This window comes from Aquarana catesbeiana, linkage group LG01, assembly GCF_042186555.1.
Source record: "Aquarana catesbeiana isolate 2022-GZ linkage group LG01, ASM4218655v1, whole genome shotgun sequence".
Classification (NCBI taxonomy): domain Eukaryota; kingdom Metazoa; phylum Chordata; class Amphibia; order Anura; family Ranidae; genus Aquarana; species Aquarana catesbeiana.
This window is the reverse complement of record NC_133324.1, coordinates 767,162,363-767,184,033: the sequence shown is the minus strand read 5'-3', so window position 1 is coordinate 767,184,033 and position 21,671 is coordinate 767,162,363. Positions and strand designations below refer to the sequence as shown.

At 43.0% G+C, this 21,671-nt stretch overlaps 1 protein-coding gene and 1 pseudogene across 2 annotated transcripts in view; both read left to right on the top strand.

The window, feature by feature from the left end:
- Positions 1 to 21,671, top strand: part of PALLD (palladin, cytoskeletal associated protein) — a 486,054-nt gene that overhangs the window by 174,131 nt on the left and 290,252 nt on the right. The window lies entirely within an intron of this gene.
- LOC141124417 (U2 spliceosomal RNA) lies at positions 8,768 to 8,886 on the top strand (annotated as a pseudogene).

Here is a 21,671-nt window from a genome sequence, read left to right as displayed (position 1 = left end):
AGTAAGGATATACTGAGAAGTGGGCAAGCGGACATCTTGTGACACCCACTGGAGTTTTGCATTTCACACTTATTTTTAACAGTAAACGGAGCTTATAAGGTGAAATACAGTATTTAGAAATCCAACTGACTGTTTAATTATAAAATCAGAGGTGTTCTGTCAGATAACGAAACCTGTGACATCAGCAGGTTTGCCGCTGCTTTTACAATTGAACCGTCAGATTTCTAAATACTGTATTTGATCTTATAAGCTCCGTTTACTTTTAAAAATGAGTGTGAAATGCAAAACTCTGGTGGGTGTAACAAGAGGTCCGCTTGCCACCTTCTCACTGTATCTTTGCTGTGGAGGAATGTGGGGTGTAGCAAGATGGTGGCGACAAACGTCACTTCCGTTGCAAATTCTGACAGGTCGCCTAATCTGACGAAACACAGGCATGAAGGTGTGTTTAGCTGAGAAAACCCCTCCTAACTTCCTGAAGACTTCTGGAACGTATGACATCATTCATCTAGGCCTGGAAACCAGGAAGTAACTGAAAAAAATAAAAATAAAAGTTTAAAAGAAGTAAGTATGATATACTTTCCTATCTATTTATATATGCTAGGGGTCTCCAGACTTTCTATACAAAGGTCCGGTTTACTGTCCTTCAGACTTTAGGGGGGGGCAGACTGTGGCCATTGGGAGTGGAAAATGTCTTGCAGCAGTTGGAGTAAACAGCACCTCATCTTTGGTGTCAGTGAGAGGAATTGAGCCCTATTGTTGATGTTATTGGCAAAGAACTGTGCCCCATCGTTGGTGTCATTGGGAGGAATTGCACCCCATCATGATGTCATTGGCAGGAATGGTCCTCTATCATCGGTGTCATTGAGCCCATTATTGGTGCCATTGGGAGGAACTGTGCACCTTCGTTGGTGTCAGTGAATGAAATACTGCCCCCAAGGTCTGGATAAAAGCAAGCAAAGGGCTGCATCCGCCCCTGGGCCACAGTTTGGAGACCACTGATCCAATACAATAGGATGAGTTATTTTTATTTTTTTGCAGCTGTTATAGTGGGATTTCGAGGAGGAGGTGATATGAGTATTGCTTTTTCGAAGTTAAATGGTGAATTGCAAATATCATTGTCCATTCAAACATGAAGCATCACTTTTAGGTAGATTGCCCTTTGAAGACATTTGAAACATAGGTTTTTTTAAGTACAATTTGCATGTAAAATGCTCTGCTACCCATAAAATAGAAACCTATAAAGAAAACATGAAATACATTCCAAGAGTGAAAAGGGGAGAAAATCTGAGTCTTTGCATGAATCTGCCTTAACGTGACTTTATCTAATTGAGCGTGATTAGATCTTTTCCCACCCTCCATGATAACACGGATAAATGCTAATCCTGACAGCCTGTGCAACCACTGCATGGGAAGCCAGGGTATACAATTAGGCAGACACTCCCTGATATTATAAAGCTATATTGTCAGACAAAATACACCTTTGGCATGGCTTCAAAATCAACACCATTGAAAAGTATGTTTTTTTAATCTCAGTAAGTCACTGCTGACAGCAACATTTCTACAGTCTGGAAGGGGGAAGGTATATGACAGCATAATGATTTTCTTGGGTGAAAACAAGAGATTGCTGACAGAGAGGAACACTATGGGCCACATGTAGATTGAAATTGTGCTTGGTGGGTGGTGCAACGGGCAGTGGATTAGGGATACCCATCTTTTTTTTTTTTTAAAAACCTTTTTTTATTTTCTTGACAAACACAAAACAATACAGACGTACAGCAGCTCAGCCAACATCTGGCCTCCTTCAGGGAAGGGACCCACGCAGGAGTTACAAAGTATTGTTATAATATCAAGGAACAGTAAATTATCTACGACTACCATAGGTATAACAACAGCAATAAGTTGTCATGGCTCCTGCTCCATGGGAGGACTTACAAAGGGCTGGTGCACTTAGAATATCTCTCGAACCCGAGTTGGTCTATCAGGAAGTTATGGAGGGCCATCATGTATCAGGGAGGTCAGGGATACCCATCTTTGAGAGAATGCATTTGCATGGTTATAACACAGGTGAGCAAGGATTATAAAATCCACAGGATCCGAAGTAGCCTAGGCTAACACTGGTGGTGCTGCATAATCATGTGTTTTTCAGTGGGCTTTTGTAGCATGTTTTTTTTTCCACAAAATTGCACCAAAGATGTGCCACAAATGAATTTACATGCCTTTTTCTTGCTCTCCCCTTGAAATCTTTGGGGGTAAAAATATACTATGCTGCACCAAATTTTAAACTTTGCAATGTACCATGTTGCATTGATGTGAACAGACACCATAGAGCACCCCCCTCAAAATAGCTGAGGGCGAGTGTGGAGCAGGGGTGGACTGGGTCAGCAGTTTCCTGGCTGATCGCTTTTGGCAGGAGAGCTGCAGCCTTTTTTACAGGGCATCAGATCGACCCGGGGGACAATTGCCTCACTGCACCTTGGGCCACTCTGATGCCCTATAACAAAGGCAGCATCGCTTCTGCCAGAAGCAATCAGCCAGGAAACTGGCAGGAGGAGAGCTGCCCGTATTACACAGAGCGGATTTCCCGCTGTGGCACAGCTTGGATATTAAACACCGGCCGCTGTCAAAGTCCTGCCTCTTGGACCGGCTCCTATGATAGACAGCACACTGGTCCAATGCCGGTCCAGGAGGTGGGGTTTTGTTTGACAGCGGCTGGCGTTTCATCTCCAAGCTGTGTTACAGCAGGAGATCCCCACTCTGTGTGATCCAGCCGGCAATCCTCCCAATTCCTTCCTGTGATCCCTGCTGCGTTGAGGGGCATCGATGAGGCTGCACTTTCAGCACTGATAGGCTGCATTGATTGGCACTGATGAGGCTGCACTGATGGGCACTGATGAGGCTGCACTGATGGGCACTGATGAGGCTGCACTGATGAGGCTGCACTGATGGGCACTGACATGCCCTGTACACACGGTCGGACATTGATCGGACATTCCGACAACAAAATCCATGGATTTTTTCCGACGGATGTTGGCTCAGACTTGTCTTGCATATACACGGTCACACAAAGTTGTCGGAGAATCCGATCATTCTGAACGTGGTGACGTAAAACACGTACGTCGGGACTATAAACGGGGCAGTAGCCAATAGCTTTTGTCTCTTAATTTATTCTGAGCATGCGTGGCACTTTGTCCGCTGGATTTGTGTACACACGATCGGAATTTCCGACAACGGATTTTGTTGTCGGAAAATTTTATAGCAAGCTCTCAAACTTTGTGTGTCGGAAATTCCAATGGAAAATGTGTAATGGAGCCTACACACGGTTGGAATTTCCGACAACGAGGTCCTATCACACATTTTTCTACGGAAAATCCGACCGTGTCTACGGGGCAATAGCCTGCACTGATGGGCACTGATAAGGCTACACTGATGGGCACTAATGAAGCTGCACTGATGGGAACAGATAGCCTGCATTGATGGGCAGTGATAAGGCTGCACTGATGAGGCTGCACTGAAGGGCACTGATGAGGCTGTACTGATGGGTACTAATATGCTTTATGTTAATATTGTTAAAGTTGTTAATATTTATTTTTGTAACTTAATTCTGCATAAAACATTAAACAGTGTCATTTCATGAGAAAATTTATGATGGCGTGTTTAGGGACGGAATTAGGAGTGTAATTAGGGGCGGGCAGGGTAGGGGTTGAGTGGGGAAACTGGTGGCGAGTAACTCTTAAGGCCTGGCTAGTAGCTCAGGACTTGAAATTTTGATCCCTTCCATAGAGAATGATGAGATTTCCAGTGTTGTGCATTGCAGTGCAGTTTTAGACACTGGGGAACTCACATTAGTGTGAATGAGGCCTTATAGTAACACAAGTAGTGGGAAGGGACATCCCCCCTTCCCACCACCTTTTGCCACTCCATCCGGGCTCTCCCATCCCACCGGGAGGCCCGAACATCGGCTGGCTGGCCGGAGACCTGAACAAACATGGAATTGGCTTTGATCGGGTCTCGGATCTAGTTACCCGGAAGCGATGTCACAATGTCACTTCCGGGTTTACTGGAGCCTTAAAGGCACCAGATTTAAAAAAAAAAAATCAGTATTCAAAACAGCCAAACTTGGTGTTTTGAATGCTTTTAAAGAGGTTGTAAACCTCATTAAAAAAACCCTGCAAGACAAAGGCATAATGAGCTAGTATGCATTGCATACTAGCTCACTATGAAATACTTTCCTTAGAAGAAAGGTGTTGCAGCAGCACTCGCACACTCTTTCCCTGAGTTAATTCCGGGTTTGAGGGCTCCGGCGCTGTGATTGGCCGGAGCCACGATGACGTCACGAGAGCCGCCATTCACGGCTCGGGGCTTGGAAGGAACGGCAACCGGGGCGCGTGCGCCAGTGATGTCACTGGCTGCATGCAATGTAAATATCTCCTAAACTGTACACGTTTAGGAGATATTTACACTACCTATAGGTAAGCCTTATTATTATGTACCTAGAGGTAAATGTCTGCTAAGGAAGTTTACTTCCTCTTTAAGTGCAAAGTGCCTCAGATCCCTCCAAAAAAATACCTGGCTTTGACTATTACTGTTACAAGGGATGTGTACATTCCTTGTGACAGCAATAAAAGTGATAAAAAAAAATCAATTAAAGAGATAGTGTAAAAATAAAAAAACAAAATAAATAATTAAAAAAATGGAAAGCACCCCATCCCTCGGCGCAGAAGCGAATGCATACGTAAGTCACAGCTGCAAATGTAAACAGCGTTCAAACCACACATGTGAGGTATCGCTGCAATCCTTAGAGCAAGAGCAATAATAACAATAATTCTAAAACTAGACTTCCTCTGTAACTCTAAACCGATAAGCATTAAAAAATTTTAAAGCGTCGCCTATGGAGATTTTTAAGTACCGTAGTTTGTCGCCACTTGCACAATTTTAAAGCATGACATGTTAGGTATCTATTTACTTGGCGTAACAGCGTCTTTCACATTATACAAAAAATTGGGCTAACTTTACTATTTTGTTTTTTTTAATTCATGAAAGTGTATTTTTTTTCAAAAAAATTGCGTTTGAAAGACCGCTGCGCAAATACAGTGTGACATAAAATATTGTAATGACCGCCATTTTATTCTCTAGGGTCTCTGTTAAGAAAAAATATATAATGTTTTGGCATTCTAAGTAATCTTCTAGCAAAAAATACTGATTTTAACTTGTAAGCAACAGTCTGAAAAAGGCTTGGTCTTGAAGTGGTTAATATGGAACTAAAGGCCCTAGAAAAATCTGCAAAAAGACAGGATCTTCATTTTTTAAGTAAACCTTCCTGTTCACCACTTTCTGCAAAATATACAGGGAGCTGCACATGCAGCACAGTGCCAACGTACCTGGATGAATGATTCCTGCGCATGTGTGGGAGCAAGGTCATCCCACACCAGCCAAACAAGACGGCCATAGACTGGTACCTGGAAGAAGGCACATAGAAAATGCTGGTGCCAGAGAGAGACCTTGTGAGTATTTCTGACTTAAGGCTCCAATCAGATATGTGTGAGCACATTTGAACGCATATGGCATGGGTGGAGCACCCCAATCAATTCAATTGCCGCCATACCTGTGGCTAATGAAGGTAAAGAACTCCCTGACCCCTTATTCAAAATTGTGCCACACAGAGCCACATGGTGCCGATGCCAAAATGCAAGACATTTGTCTGTGGGTCAGCAACATGTGCAATTTTTCATGCCTTTCCTAGTTGCAGAGTAATGAACCTGACCTTCATTCCACTTTAAAGTGACACTATGTTTAAAAAAAGATTCTATTCATGTATGTATTCCTAAAGTGGTTCTAAAGGTAGAAGGTTTTTTACCAATATGCATTTTCTGCATTAAAGCTGTGTCCCCCCCCCCCTCCAAAAATGAAAAGTCAGCAGCTACATACACATACTGTAGCGGATGACTTTTAATAATAGGACACTTACCTGTCCTGGAATCCAGCAATGCCGGCACCCTAGCCGATGGTTCCATCGGCTGTCGGCTGCCGCCGCTGCCATTGCCGGTAAGGGAACCCGGCAGTGAAGCCTTGCGGCCAGGTACCTACTGCGCATGGGCGAAGCGCTCTGCACCACACTGGCCCGGCAGTAGGGGAAGGAGAAGGAGGGGTCTGCACATCTGAGGGACCTCGCCGCGGCGAGGTCCCACAGAAGTGGAGACAGGGTACCTATAAGAAACAAGTACCCACTCAAAAGGTGCCAAATGTGGCACCCGAGGGGGGGGAGGAATCAGATAAGCGGAAGTTCCACTTTTGGGTGGAACTCCGCTTTAAGGTAAATAAACCCCACCTCCCCACTTACATAAGCACGATCCATCCCCATGCCTGAGAGCAAGCGGCTCGCTTTGCTCTCTCACTCCTCACAGGAGATCGATGCAGCAGCAGGAGCCATTGGTTCTGCTGCTGTCAGTCATAGCCAGTGAGGAGAGAGTGGGGGGTGAGGCTGAGAGTGTCTGTGTGTGTCAATAAAGCGGGCCCGCATGAGGGCCCCCATAGTAAGCGGCTTGCTATGGGGGCACATAGAGGCAGAGAGGAGCCAAGAGTGTTTGCAGAGGACCCCAGAAGAGGAGGATCTGGGCTGCTCCGTGAAAACTCATTACATAGAGCAGGTAAGTATGACATGTTTATTATTTTTAAAAAAGTTTACTTTTGCATCACTTATAACACTTACAAAGTAACTTCTGTTCCTCTCAGCCTCCTCCAAATTCCCTTTTTTTGCTGCTTTGTTCTGACTTTGTTCTCCATGGTCCCATTTTATGTATGACAGCCTTTTTCAATCAGGGTTTCTTCAGGGGTGCCTTGGAAAAATGCCTAAAAATGTCCCAAAAATAACCTTCTAGCCGATGGCATCCTAACAACCAATGATGTCATTGGTTGATAAGGAGGACATTAGGCGCCTGCACAGCATCCTTGTTTGCCCCTTCCTGCCCCTCTCCCTCAGCACCAATGTAACATTAGCTGAATGAGGGAGAGAAACTGAGGGAGAAGAGAAAGATTGGAATACTAGTCAGCATGAATGTACAAAGGTGTATTTGCTTTGTAAGAATAAATCACCTCTAAAGTTGGGTTTCCTACATGTGTTTAGGTTCCTTTGTACATTGAGCGCTTACTCAAACCTGATAGTAGTGGATGTGTATAGATTCTTTTTGAAGAATAACTATATTGTTTGGTGTCATTTTAATGGTCTGTTTTCAAACTAACATAAACTGAAACATAAAAATAACCCTTTGAGGTTAGGGAACAGTAGCAATTATTGATATTACTTATCTAATGTTTATTTTTTATTTAATTATAGTGTGTGACAAATTAAATATGTAATCAAAACATTTGTCAATATTACATGTGCACCCGATATTCAAACTGCACAGTCTGCCTGCATACAGGTGCATGAACATGCTTGGAGGAACGCACAGTCAGGGCCTACTAAAGTGGTACTGCAGGCTAAAATAAATGTATACATTTGTAACAAAATAGGTACAAAGGCATCTTCTTTTTTTCTTACTCTGTGGCTACATTCACACAGACAGCATAGGGGCAGCAAAACAGGTGGTTGTTCTGAGTTTTGACCGACCACCTATAGTTTTACATGGTGGTCACCTGGGTGGTATTGGGTGCTATACATGCTCACGGACATTTTTACAGCATGTCACGATTGGAAGGTGGTTACACTTGCCAAACGTGCCTATTGAAGCCAATAGGAGTGCACCACAACCACATGCCAATTGCTAGGCACACTGTTGTAGCATGGTATTTTAATGAAAAAGCCCTCCTGGTATTGGGAAAAAACTCCTGTGAACTGGATCTAAACCGCTGATCCCCAAGCATCTGCGATGCCTGGAAACAAACTTCCTTCAGTGCGCATGTGTTAGACTTGGACAATGCTCAGTCAACAAATAACACTCAGGCAAACCCCCTCTCCCTCACACGTTCACGTTTGCATTGGAAGCAGATTTCAAATCACTGCTATCACTGACATCAGTACAGCGGGGAAGGTTCTGCAACACCCCTTTTCATCAGTAAAGAGGCTCAAATAAACAATTACAAAAAAGATATTATATGGTGATAAAAAAAACAAAAAAAAAACAACAACAACAAAAAAGCAAACTCAGGGGTACCATGTGGACCTTTTGTTGATATGGTCACTTTCCATTTACTTTATAACAATTGGGTTATTTTACTAAAGGCATATAGACTGTTCACTGTGCAAGGAAGGTAGAGCCCTGCTGACTTCCATCATCCAATCATGTGCAAGCTCGTACATGTGGTTGGGCATTCTTTGTGAAGTGATTTTTTTAATGCATAGAATGCATTAAGATAAAAAAAACGTCTGCCTTTACAACTCCTTTACTCCAATGTCTTAATATAATGTATGTGTTGTAACACAACAGGATAGGTGTGCTGTGGTATGGGAGCTGATTCATTTTGTAAGGACTGGCAGCACTCCTTCAGAGGATTAAAGATCCTCTATCCTGTTTCTTCCCCCTTCTGCTTACACATTACTAAAAAAAAATGTATTCAAAAACATTAAAACTTCTTTTTATTTTTTTTTTTAACTTCCTATTTACCTGCCTGGCCCAGGATGATGTCATATCACCCCCATTCCCCCTTCCCCCACATGCAAAGATAGGCCACTAGGTGTGTCTACATATGCAGCAGATCTCAACTACAGATGGTAGCACAGGTGAAGAGGGACTAAAGGAGAACTTTTGCTTAAAGCAAGACAACACTAGCTTTCGCTTCTCGGCCTTTTGGCTAAGATCAAGTGTATTATCTGTTCTTATCAGTTTCCAGGAGGTGCCGCTTGCTTCCGTCCTTGATCTATGGCGAAATAGAGACGGGATTGCAGTTGCTATGCAAAGCCTGCTGGAGTAAAGGTGACCTGGAGCGGTTTGTAGCCGAAAGGGAAGCCTTCTGATGGGGATGGAGAACCACGGGGTTTGATCCGGAGGGTCGGGCCCTTGGCCTTCTGGCCTAGATTGGGGTAGCTCTAGCACCAGCCAGTTTTTCTGGGAGAGAACGCCTACTCCTCCTTCGGGGGGGGAGGGAGTGGTCAGTATCTCCTGATGAATATAATTAGGCAGGAGGAACGGAATGACGGTGGAGCCTGGTGGTACAGGGCTCTCACCAAGTTTCCTGAACTCCAGGCCTTCCTGGTTGGGGTGGGGGCTGCTGTGGTCTGGGTTGTGGGTTAGGGTTGCTTCGAAAAGCCAGTGGTGAATGTGCCCCTGAAGTGGCAGTTCAGGGGTGCCGTATAGTCACGGTGTGTAAGCACTTGATTTTATGGCACCATGGTCACTTTCACCATACACATGTTTTTCGCACCTGCCTCTTGGGCCGGGCCTTTTGGCTAGGACCAGGGGAAATTTTTATGCCTGGCCGGAGGGCCGGCCATTGTATAGCACAATGGCCACTTTCATTCTCCCATCTCATTATCTTCCCCACTCTTTCTTTTACCCCTGTTTGTCACCTTTTTGTCTTTTTTTGTTTGTGATTGTATACACGTTTTGTCACTGTGTGGCGAGTAGGGTGTGGGCCCTCGGGCCTACTCTGAAAGTCTTGGGAGGGGGTGGACATAGGCCTTTTGGCTTGGTTCGCCCTCTCCTTTGAGGGGTCTCCCTTCGGGGGAGCCCCACTGTACTTGGGTTGGTCTGCTTCGGCAGACCTTCCAGTTGATGGGGTCTGCCTGGTCTCGGCCAGATGGACCCTTTGTCTGAGTACCTCAGTCCCTGTCTGGAGCCTAACGCCCCGGGGGATCCTTCCCTAGCGGAGGACTCTGTACACCCATTGCACGTTTTTGTGTTTCACTCTCTATGTGTGAGCACTTTTTTTTGGCATCGGGTGGAAGTTTTTGAGGTGGCTAGCTTTCATTATCTAGTAGATATGTATTCTTTTTTTTTTTTAAACAAGTGTTAGAGATTTTTTTGGGGGTAGTCAGAGTAAAATTCCTTTTTAACACGCAAAAAGACCTTTGCTTCTTAAAGCGGATCTTCACCCAAAAGGGGATGTTTAGTTTTTCTGTCTCCTCCCCCCTCTCCTTTACCACCTTTGGAAACTTTTTTTTGCGGGAAGCGGGTACCTAGTTTTGACATGTACCTGCTCCCTCTTCTGCTTGGATTGTGTAGGCCAAGTATTAGTAAAGGAAATTGTTTGTTTGGGCCAAATGAACCATTTCAAGTGAAATAAAATCTGGAGTTAGGCTTTAAAATAGAACTAAAGGCAAAACAGTTTTTTTTTTTTTTTTTTTTTTAGATTTAGATTGAGCGGAAATAGAGTATAATACCTATCAAGTTTTTTGTCTGCCTGTGTCTTCATTATGAAATTTCATGCCTCTCTATTTGTCCTGGTGAACGTTATCACTGGAAATGAAAGAGAAAACAAGTCTAGATTTTGAGTTGTCACCAGAACAGGATTGGAGGGGGAATTATCCGATGGGACTACCGGGGATTTCCTATACTTTGCAGGGATTTCCTCTCGCTTTCCGTTGTGGCTGTGGGACAGGAGGACAGGAGGTTTAGGGAAATCTCCTTAGTGGGACACAGATGGCAAATAAAAATCGAGCCGGGGTTATTGCCCTCCCTTACTCTATCCATAATGGAAAAAAAATGAGTTTTGCCTTTAGTTCTACTTTAATGTTATATGGAAAGAAGCAGGGGTGACATCCTTTTACATAATATTCCTGTTAATATTTTGAGAGTACCAATGTTTAGTGAATGGATCGGCTTTGATCACACTCTTTTCTTTTTCAGTAAGAAATATTTGTTTTATGATGGAACGAGAACATGTGCAATTTGATGTAAATACTGCATCATTTTCAGATTATGTCTATTGTAGCTTATGGTCTTCTATCCCTACCCTATGAATCATGATTTTAATAAGAGACTGCTTTGATCTCCCCTACTTCAAAGACTTGCCAGTGATTGACAGCTTCTTAAGAAATCTGAACAGGTCAAACAAAATACATTTGTGAGTACTTTTATGTTTAGACTGTGGCTGTGGTTTAGAAAAAAATCAAGCTATTAGCTCACTAATGACATTCATGGAGTAAATGAACAGAAAACAAGAGTGCATATTACTATATACTAAATGTGGACAAACGAGCAGCATGGAGAAAAGAAGCCCAAAGGTAGAGTCGGCTGTAACGTGAGCTTCCTTTGAAGGCCAATTACTGGTTATCAAATCTACTGGTGCAATGTAAGGAATGGGAGCAATAACGATGTAATCATCTTTAAAGCTAGTAAAGTTTAAACTCATGTACAGAAATAAAAGAACAGAAGGTATTGTATTCCTGTATGTTTACCTGTTTCTGTCTACATTAGGAAGTTAAATACACAATTAAAAATTGCTGCAATAGACCTAATTTACTGAAAGAATATTCACATGAGCAGTAAGAAAACGTTATGACGATTATAGATGTTCCTGTATTGCAGGTTGGCATGATCGCACAAATATTTGCGCACCTAGACTTGACTGATCTAGTAAAGCGTAAACTCTTTAAATACACATATTTCAATCATGTTTGCATAGTGCATTGAACATCCAACATATAGCTGCTTTGTGGCTTACTGTATACATAGCTCCCAACTGTCCCCCATTTGGAGGGACTGTCCCTCTTTTAAAATCAAATCCCTCTCTCTCGTGCAGCCTCATTTATCCCTCATTTTGGTCTGATGTGTACATCTCCATACAAAATGTACTATTTTACTACCAAATGTTATGCTGCACTAATCGTTTTATCCAACCTATATTACTGCATTTGTTATCTTGGAAGGCCAATATAAAGAAAAAGTAGAGCACCTGTATAGTTTAGCTGATCATTTTCTGCATATTGGATCCCCGTGGTCCGTGGAACCGGGGCCATAGCTGGGACATGTCCATCACCAACATACTGTGTGCTAAATAGTATCCCTCTTTATGATTTCAGAAAGTTGGAGGATATTGTTTATACACAGATACTGTATGTGTATCCAGCCTGCTAGGCCACTTCATGTGGCCCTCACACCCAGGGTTGTTTTAAGCCGGAACATGGCGGGACTCCATTCCACCACTATTCCTCCTGTGTTTATAAAGACAGCTTTCTTTTGGTGGCTCTCATAAATCCCTGCCTGCCCTGCACTCACGGTGGGGACAAGGGAGATGCAGATGCATTGTGGGATAGGGCATCAAGTGGTAAGCTGCACTGTGATCCCCATATGTGCCCTGGTGAACAGGTGCCTACAAATGACCTCCCTGCAAGTGAGAAAGAGAGAGGCAGAACCATCTATAGTGCTGGGAGATACTAGAGCCCGGTGGGGTAGGTAAGATGCGAGGAGGCTTTTGGGGGTGGGGGTGAGGGCTGTGGAGGAAGATCTATGCAGAGGTAAAGGATAGGGAGAGTGTTGCAGAGGTCAGAGTTGAGGTGGGGTGCGTGAGATGTGAACAGCCTGTGAAAGAGAGCTGAATTCACACACTGTGCATAGCACACCCCTAAACCTTGCATTCTGTAAACATCGCACCTCTAAACTCTGCATTTTGTAAATAGCGCACCCCTGAACTCTGCACATAACACACGCCTGGTATTTATTGCCCCTTAAAGATCCTCCCACTGCAATTTGGCCACATCCACAGTTCTATGTGAGTGTGTGTGTGTGTGTGTGTGTGTGTGTGTGTGTGTGTGTGTGGTGTATGGTTGATACCTTGCACCTATTCTCTGAGAAAAACAACTCTGGATTAATTGATATAGTATTGAAGATACAACCAGTCCTCTGAGATGAAATTGAGTTTGACACCTTTGGAAGAGATCCTGAAAGCAGAACTAAGCTCTCTAACTCAGCAATAACAAATGTATAAAGGGAGACAGTACAGTTACAATACAATAAAATACAAGAGGGTTAAGAGGGCTGTGCTCATAAGAGCTTGCGATCTAAAATGATGAACAAAGATACTGTTTATTTAAATGTACAGAGAGCAAAAACCTTATTTTAACATAAAATATGTTTCATTATACATAAAACAGTAGGAGAATAACCACAGTTTAGTTGCAGACATTATTGTATAATGAAATGCAGGCCATCAATGTCATCTAGTGAACTAATAGCTCCAATCCAAGGCACACTTCTCTGTGCTGTTTGAAATCATGTAGATCTGTTGCTCTTTACCTTACAGCTAGTAGCATATTATTGCTATTATCTTAAAGACATGTTCTCCAGTCACTCATTGTAGAGCTCAGTTATCCAGATACAAGACATATGCCTGTAAAACTTCTGCCCGTATATGGCCAGCTTTACAAATGCCTGAGCCTGTAAAGCCCTCCGCTTAAAATATCATATGTGTCACAGGACACAGCTATTGCTGAGATTCTTTTTTTTACACATTATAAGAGAAACCAGACAATATCACTGGGTTAAAGGAGAAATATAGTATATTTTCAATAAACACACATTTTTAATAGTTCAAAACTCAGGGGAATCTAAAAGTCTTCCCTTGCAGTTATGCTATACTGGCACTGCAAGTCTTAACTGTTCATTTATGTTCAGCGAGACCAGTTACAGCAGTTTTACTTACATGATCTGCCGCTTCCACAATCTTCTCTGTGTTGTTGGACCAGTCCCTACATCCTTTTATCCCCTGCACTCTGGCAGTCCAAGATTATTGTCATGCGGTGACCATAGCCCTGCATTGGGCTTGAGGATGTAGAGGGGACAGTCCACTGCAAGAGTGTAGGGGAGAACCATTTGCCAGGGGGAGCAGAAGATCAAGTAAGTAGAAGTGCTCTTTTTGCATTCTAGACTAAATCAGCAGTTAATCCCTGCAATGCAGAGGCAGCACCACTGCATCGGAGGACTTCTAGTTTTCTAGAGTTTAGTTTTAAGTTAACCTTAACTCAAAAAGTCAAGATTTGCTGTCTTATAGGAGTCATCTACAAATGTTAACTGTGCCTAAACAGTGCACTTCCTGAGATGTGCCTAAGCACTTTTGTATTACTACTTATAGTTCTATATCTGCAGTGGCAATGGTATTTGTGACATGTCAGATGTAGAATGGGGTTTGGTGATATTACTCAAATGCTGATCACTGTCCTCTATGGACCTGCAGTGGAGAGCAAGGACTCCACTTCTACTTTATCCATTCAGTGGATCTGTTCTTCGTCTACCGCTTCTGCACCTTCTTGATCATTACGAAGTCAATTTTTAAATTGCTACTAATCTGGGGGAAGTTCTGACATGTTATTCTACCAAGAAGCAGATGCATAACTAGGACCTTCAGGGCTCCAGTGCAAGAAACCATGAAGGGCCCTCCTTCACTCAAAACAGCCTGACAAAATGCGAGCATGACTAAGATTATGAAAGACCTGGGGCACCCTAGGAAACGTGGGCGAACAGTGAGCATGGCCAGTGGGAGAGTCTTAAAGGGGGATTGAACAGAATATGCGCCTGCAGTATACACTGCACACAAATACCCCAGTTCTTTTACCCACATTACTAAGGGGCACTTTTCAGGATGTATGGAGGCACATTGGAGAATGTAAGGGGGCACTCTTGAGGTACAAAGTTGTTACCTGCAGAATGTCCCCTTACATCCTTTAGAGTGCCCCCTTACGTCCTCTTCCAGAGTGCCCCCCTTAGTGCCTCCAGAGTACCCCCTTACATCCTCCAGAGTGCCCACTTAGTAATATTGTAAATTGGTACCTCCAGAGTGTCCCCTTATGTCCTGCTCCTCCAGAGTGATCCATTATGACCCTCCTTTTCCAGAGTGCCCCCAAAATTAGTCCCCCCTTATGACCTGCTCGTCCAGAGTGCCCTGTAATTTAGTGTTCCTTTGTGTTGTCCTGCTCCTACAGAGTGCCCCAAAGTTAGTGCTTCCTTTCACATACCTTCTGGCCTGGCCGCAAACGACTGGCAATAAAACAGTTTAGAAACAAAAGAATCCTTTTCGGCGACTTTAAACTGCCTCTACTCATGTGGTAGGGCGTGTTAATATAAGCCACACCCCTCTTCCCAATCCGAGGCAGAGCCTGGCAGCTCTCTAATTGACTGGCTCCGTAACTGCATATGCACAGCTCAGAGTTGCAGTCGCAGAAAAGTACATTTTTTTTCTAAATGTTTCACTGCCAGCCGCTCATGAGTTCCAGGTTTGTATTTCATGTGCGATTTGTAGATGCCTGCTGAGCTAAAAGGCGACTACAGAATAAGTCACCTAACCATTCCATTGTTTTATGTCTGTGAATGCTGATAGACTTTGTAATCTGCAATTATCTCCACACTTACCACTATCCTCTGTTTTTATGTTTGCAAACCTGCAAGTGGGCAGCAAAATGCCAGGCCAATGAGCAAAGCATGAGGGCCTAGTACCAGACCTTTACAAGTTACATTATTCTAACAAATACCAAATAACATCCTCATCCCTGGTGAAAAAAAAATTCTCCCTTCTCCTCTTGCCACTCTTCTCCTTTCCTTTTCTCTCACACTTATATTACTCAACCCACAGTAGCTTATTGACCACCTTCTAAACTCCCCTCCTTCCGTCTTAACCCACCATACATCGAGTGACGATTGGAAAACTCCATCTCATACATTTACACTCTAATATGTATTTTACATCCTTCCATACATCATCTCCATGAATCTTAAAATTATATATATATTATATATATATATATATATATATATATATATATATGTTATGTAATGTTACCAGTCATTGTCCCTGGTCACCGCCACACCATGAAAATTTTTTTCTTCATTTTCCAAAAAATTGTGACAAAAAATTACAACTTCAAAAAACATGCCATGCCTCTTACTAATTGCCTCAGACTGTCCACTTTCCAAAAAGGTAATTTGGGGGATATTTGTACTGTCCTGCCGTTTTTGGGTCTCAAGAAATGAGATAGCTAATCAGTACATCAGGATTGATCAATTTTCAGATGTATACCATAGTTTGTGGACTCTATAACTTTCACACAGACTAAATAATATAAACTGATTTGGGTTATTTTCACCAAAGAAATGTAGCAGAATACATTGTGGCCTACATTTATGAAGAAAGATTATTTATTTGCAAAAATTTATAACAGAAATAAATTTTTGGCTTTTTTTAGTTTATTTAGCAACAAATAATAAAAAAAAAAACAACCCAGTGGTAATTAAATACCACCAAAAAAAGCACTATTTGTGTGAAAAAATTTCATATGGGTACAGTGTTGCATGACCGCACAATTGCCATTCAAAAGCCTTGTACACACGATCAGATTTTCCGACGGGAATTGTGTGATGACAGGCTGTTGGTGGAAAATCCGACCGTTTGTATGCTCCATCGGATGTTGGATAGCAGGGTTTAAAATCTTCTGTGGACAAATATCTGTTTCCGAGCGTGTGTACACAAGTTCGTCGGACAAAAGTCCAAAGTACAAACACGCATGCTCGGAAGCAAGGACGAGCCAGAAGCGGTCGGTCTTGTAAACTAGCATTCGTAATGGAGAACTAACATTTGTGACGTGGCAGATTATGAAATCTCGAAATGCAGCGCACATTCTCTTCTTCTTTAATGGGATAATAATGAAGCTGCTTTGCTGGTGATACTGAAAGTTATTGCAAACACATTTTCAAAGGCTTTTTTTTTCTACTGATATCAAGAATAATATTATTATGCTTTTTTTTTTTTTTTATTATTTGAGCAAGTTACCACAACACCATTATCCCGTAGTTTTTAAGATCAAAGATATAACTATGTTGGTGTCCCTTGTCAATTTTACATTGTATTTTTTTAAATGTAACTGCCTATTCCCAAACTGTCATTTGAAGTAAAACACATAGCCAAGTATTATTCTCCACAAATTTTTTTTATTGTGCATTAAAAAAAGAAAATAAATAAAAATAGACATGCTATCTGCCAATAGAACGTAACCAAGAAGTGCATTCTATGCATCCAAAAATATAGAAAATATAACAAATGAAATCATTATTATTCAACCAAAAAATAAAATAAAAGCTTCATGCATGTGTCCTGCTTCTTAATATAGGGTGTCAACAATGCCAAGAGTTGGTGAAAGCAGGTGTCCGTCCTCCGCAGTTAATTCCGACAAATATCTGGATTATTCTCCTGGAGCTCCCTCAGCAAAGGCATATGACATAATTGGTCATGATTAATAAAGCAACCAATTTTTATCTCCTCCGATTCCGCAACATGCCTGGTTGACGAACGGCCGTTCAGAAACTAACTGAAAAGCACGAAATGAAAAGCGCAAACTGAAAAGCGCTAAATGAAAAGGGCGAATCAACACTCACCAAACTTCTACTAACACGAAATTAGCAGAAGGAGCCCAAAGGGTGGCGCTAAAGAGCTGAAAAACCACGTAGTACGTCAGTATGTTCATGTTTGTTGGCCGACAATTCCTTGCCATTTGTATGCAAGACAAAATCCAGGCACACGCCTAAGTCTGAGGTTTTGTCTGCGGAAAATCCAATCGCGTATACGAGGCTAAAGTGCGACAGTGCTGAAAGCTGGAAATTGGGCAAAAAAGGGGTAAAAGTCCCCAGTATTGAGGTGGTTAAATTTAAGCATAAACATCCAGGTCAAGCAGCCTTGATTGCCACTTATAGTGAGCAGACATGCCTGCCGTGAGGCATACATTCTGGCATACAAGTGTGTGTATGCAACAAGTGCTCTAGGTGTCAAATGGAAGTATTTGATATGTGATATGTCAGAGGATCACCCATATGTTCTGAAGCTAAATTCCAAGTTATTTTAAAAAAGGCATCATGGCATACATAAAACTATCCTGAACAACAAGCAAGCGTAGGCATGTGTGCTGTTACTGAAAAGTATACTCCTTGTTTCCACATGATATCGTTTTTCATAAAATTGAGGTTTTCTTCTGCTGAAGAAATATGAGACAAACATTGTGTTTAATGAGCTTTGCAGAAGAAACACATGATGGCTATTAACTTCAGCTGTTTTATTTGTAATAGAGTAAAAACGGGTATGCAGGCCACTACCTGTCTCACATTGCTATGTCAAACTGTAAATCCAAACTGTGATAATCTTTACAATGTTCAGTATAAATCCTTCAACAGTTTTCCTGGTTGCAGCCCTGTAATAAATAGGTGTCATGAGACCAAATGAATTCACACCATATTGTAACTTAAGTGTTACAATAGTTGCCTCAGGACAAGGTCAGTTGAGTCTTTTAAAGCTCTTCTATCCATAAAAACTAAGATGCAGTCAGCCACTTGAATAGCATCCCATGAGTAAATAAGCTCTCTAACTGCCCTGAGCATGATTAAAACACAATCTAAATGTGTTCCAGAGACTGGGAAATTCCATCATTCACTTAGTAGAATAGATAAGACCGCAGTCTGGTCATTGGAGCAATCCAAGCTCCTGTAATAAACAGCTGGAACTCTCAAGGGGGCTAGGAGTTTACTTTTTTGATATCTCCAATGGCATCACTGCAAATGACACTGCCAAGACTTTCTGACTGATTTGGTCCTTACAGGTGGTTTAGGCTTCTTTACTCACAAACATAAAACAACACGTACATATTCCTACCTCTAAGTATCCTAACAGTGAGGGGGGGGGGGGACAATTCAGAATATACAATACAGAATATACAATTGCCAGATTCAACCCACACCCAACACACAGTATAAAAACAAGGCCTTCCTTACGAGGGAACACATACAGGGGGCTGCACATACAGGGGTTCTTCCAAAGAAGTGGGGTTCTTTAAATAAGTGGCACTTCTGCTCTTGCGCTTCAGCGATTTGCACAAAGCAAACTATAACAGACTACAGGTAACCCAATTTCCTAATTTTATCATCTTCCTCTCTGAAACATGCACTCTTTACCTCTCCTTTTCACAATTGCTATCTCTCTCCTCAAACTCTCTTTTCTACAGCCCTCTGCTCCACCCCACAATCTGTACATATCACCCTCACTTCTCCCCTCCCCCTATTACTGCACTCATCACCTCTTTCTAACTCTAAGCCCACTTGCTAACATACCCCCCAGGATACTGAAGCATGTCCCCTCATACAAATCATATTCTCATATTATCTCCCTCACTCTTCTGCTGGAGATATTTCCCCAAACCCTGGGCCCCCTTTATTTAACTGTGCCCAACACACCCATCACCCTACACCCTCTGGCAGTAGTCGCAATCTACACAATTTAGTCTCTATTCCTCTTCTTCCCAACACCAGCCTCCCTCTCTCTTGCGCCCTCTGGAACGCCCGCTCTGTCTGCAACAAACTCACTGCTGTTCATGACCTCTTTGTCACTAATTCCTTTAATCTACTTGCTCTCACAGAAACCTGGCTCCACGAATATGACACCCTTTCTCCTGCTTCCCTCTCCCAGGGTGGCATTCACTGGACTCACTCCACCAGGCCTAATGGACGCAAGGGAGGTGGAGTGGGATTCCTCCTATCCCCCCAAAGCACCTTCCAGGTTATTCACCCTCCTCCCTCTTTTTCACTCTCATCATTCGAAGCCCACTGTATACGTCTATTCTCTCCTACTTCCCTAAGAATTGCTGTGATCTACCGGCCCCCTGGACCATTATCGACTTTCCTTGATGAGTTTTCTGCCTGGCTACCCTACTTTCTCTCTTCGGATATTCCCACAATCCTTCTTGGTGATTTCAACATCCCTGCTAATACAAACACTCCTGCTACTTCTAAACTTCTTAGTCTAACCTCTTCATTTGACCTGAAGCAATGGGTACAGGCTTCTACTCACTCTGATGGCAACACCCTTGACCTTGTATTCTCTTACCTATGCACTCCATGCAACTTCTCAAACAATCCTTTTCCTCTCTCCGACCACCACCTTATTAGTTTCTCTCTCCCCCTGTCTTCCACCACCTTTCCCTCCAATCGCCTAACCATCACCTGTAGAAACTTTTGCAACTTCAACTCCTCTCTCCTCTATTCTGCTACTGACCACCTCTATGACAAAATCTCTCCCCTGTCCTGCCCCAACCAAGCCATGTCCATCTACAATAAAACTCTGTCCTCCACCCTGGACAAGCTCACTCCCCTCACTACATGCAGAATCAGGCCTCGACCCCTACAACCCTGGCAAACAGATGACACTAAAATTCTCAAAAAACGTAGTCGCGCTCTTGAGCGTCTGTGGCACAAGACTAAGTCTCTCAAAGACTTCAACCAATACAAATCTGCCCTCCAAAAATACTATTCTTTCCTCCACACTGCCAAGCAAACCTATTTTACAACTCTTATTAACACCTTCTCATCCAATCCCCATAAACTCTTCTCTACCTTCAACTCTCTATTTTGTCCTCCACCGCCTCCCCCCACTGACTTACTCACTGTCCAGGAAATCGCTAATCACTTCAAAAACAAGATTGATACAATCCGTGATGAAATCTCCACTCTACAGGTATCTCCCCCAGCTAAGACCCCATGTCAATAGGTACAACGGACACACCCCCTATTCAAATCTGCTACTCCAGACGAAGTTGCTAAACACCTTTCTATCGCCCACCTAACCACCTGTCCCCTGGACCCTATTCCCTCTCAAATGCTACAGTCACCCTCTGACCCCATCCTGCACTCTCTAACCCACATCTTCAATCTCTCCCTCACCTCTGGCTTCTTCCCTGATCCTCTAAAACATGCACTGGTCACTCCCATACTCAAAAAGCCGTCTTTGGACCCTACCAATCTTAACAACCTATGCCCTATCTCCTTGCTCCCCTTTTCCTCTAAACTCCTTGAACGCCTGATTTACAACCAACTGAGTGACCACCTCATTAAAAGCAACCTTCTTGATCCCCTTCAATCTGGATTTCGCCCTCAACACTCCACAGAAACTGCTCTTTTAAAACTCACAAACGACCTACTAACTGCAAAAACCAACGGACACTATTCTGTACTCCTACTTCTGGATCTTTCAGCTGCCTTTGACACGGTTGACCACCCCCTCCTCCTCGAAAAACTTTACTCCCTCGGTCTCCGTGACTGTGCTCTTCAGTGGCTATCATCCTACCTATCCCAACGCACCTTCAGTGTCACTTACAATTCTACTTCCTCCACTCCTCTTCCCTTCTCTGTCGGGGTCCCCCAAGGTTCTGTTCTTGGACCTCTTTTATTTTCAATCTACACCTCTTCCCTGGGTCAGCTGATAGCCTCTCACGGCTTTCAATATCATTTCTATGCTGATGACACACAAATCTATCTCTCCACCCCTCAACTCACTCCATCAGTCTCCTCACGCATCACTAACTTACTAACCGACATATCTGTATGGATGTCACACCACTTCCTCAAACTCAACTTGTCCAAAACCGAGCTTAAAATATTTCCTCCCTCTTCCCCTGACTTCTCTGTGAAGAGGAATGGCAAAACCATCCACCCGTCCCCACATGTCAGGGTGCTAGGTGTTATCCTAGATTCTGAACTCTCCTTTCAGCCCCACATCCAATCACTTTCCAAAGCTTGCCGCCTCAACCTCCGCAACATCTCTAAACTACGTCCCTTTCTAACCAGTGAAACCACAAAGCTCCTGATTCACTCCCTGGTTATCTCTCGCCTTGACTACTGCAACCCACTCCTCATTGGCTTACCTTTAAATAGACTATCCCCCCTTCAGTCCATCATGAATGCTGCTGCCAGGCTCATCCACCTTACAAACTGCTC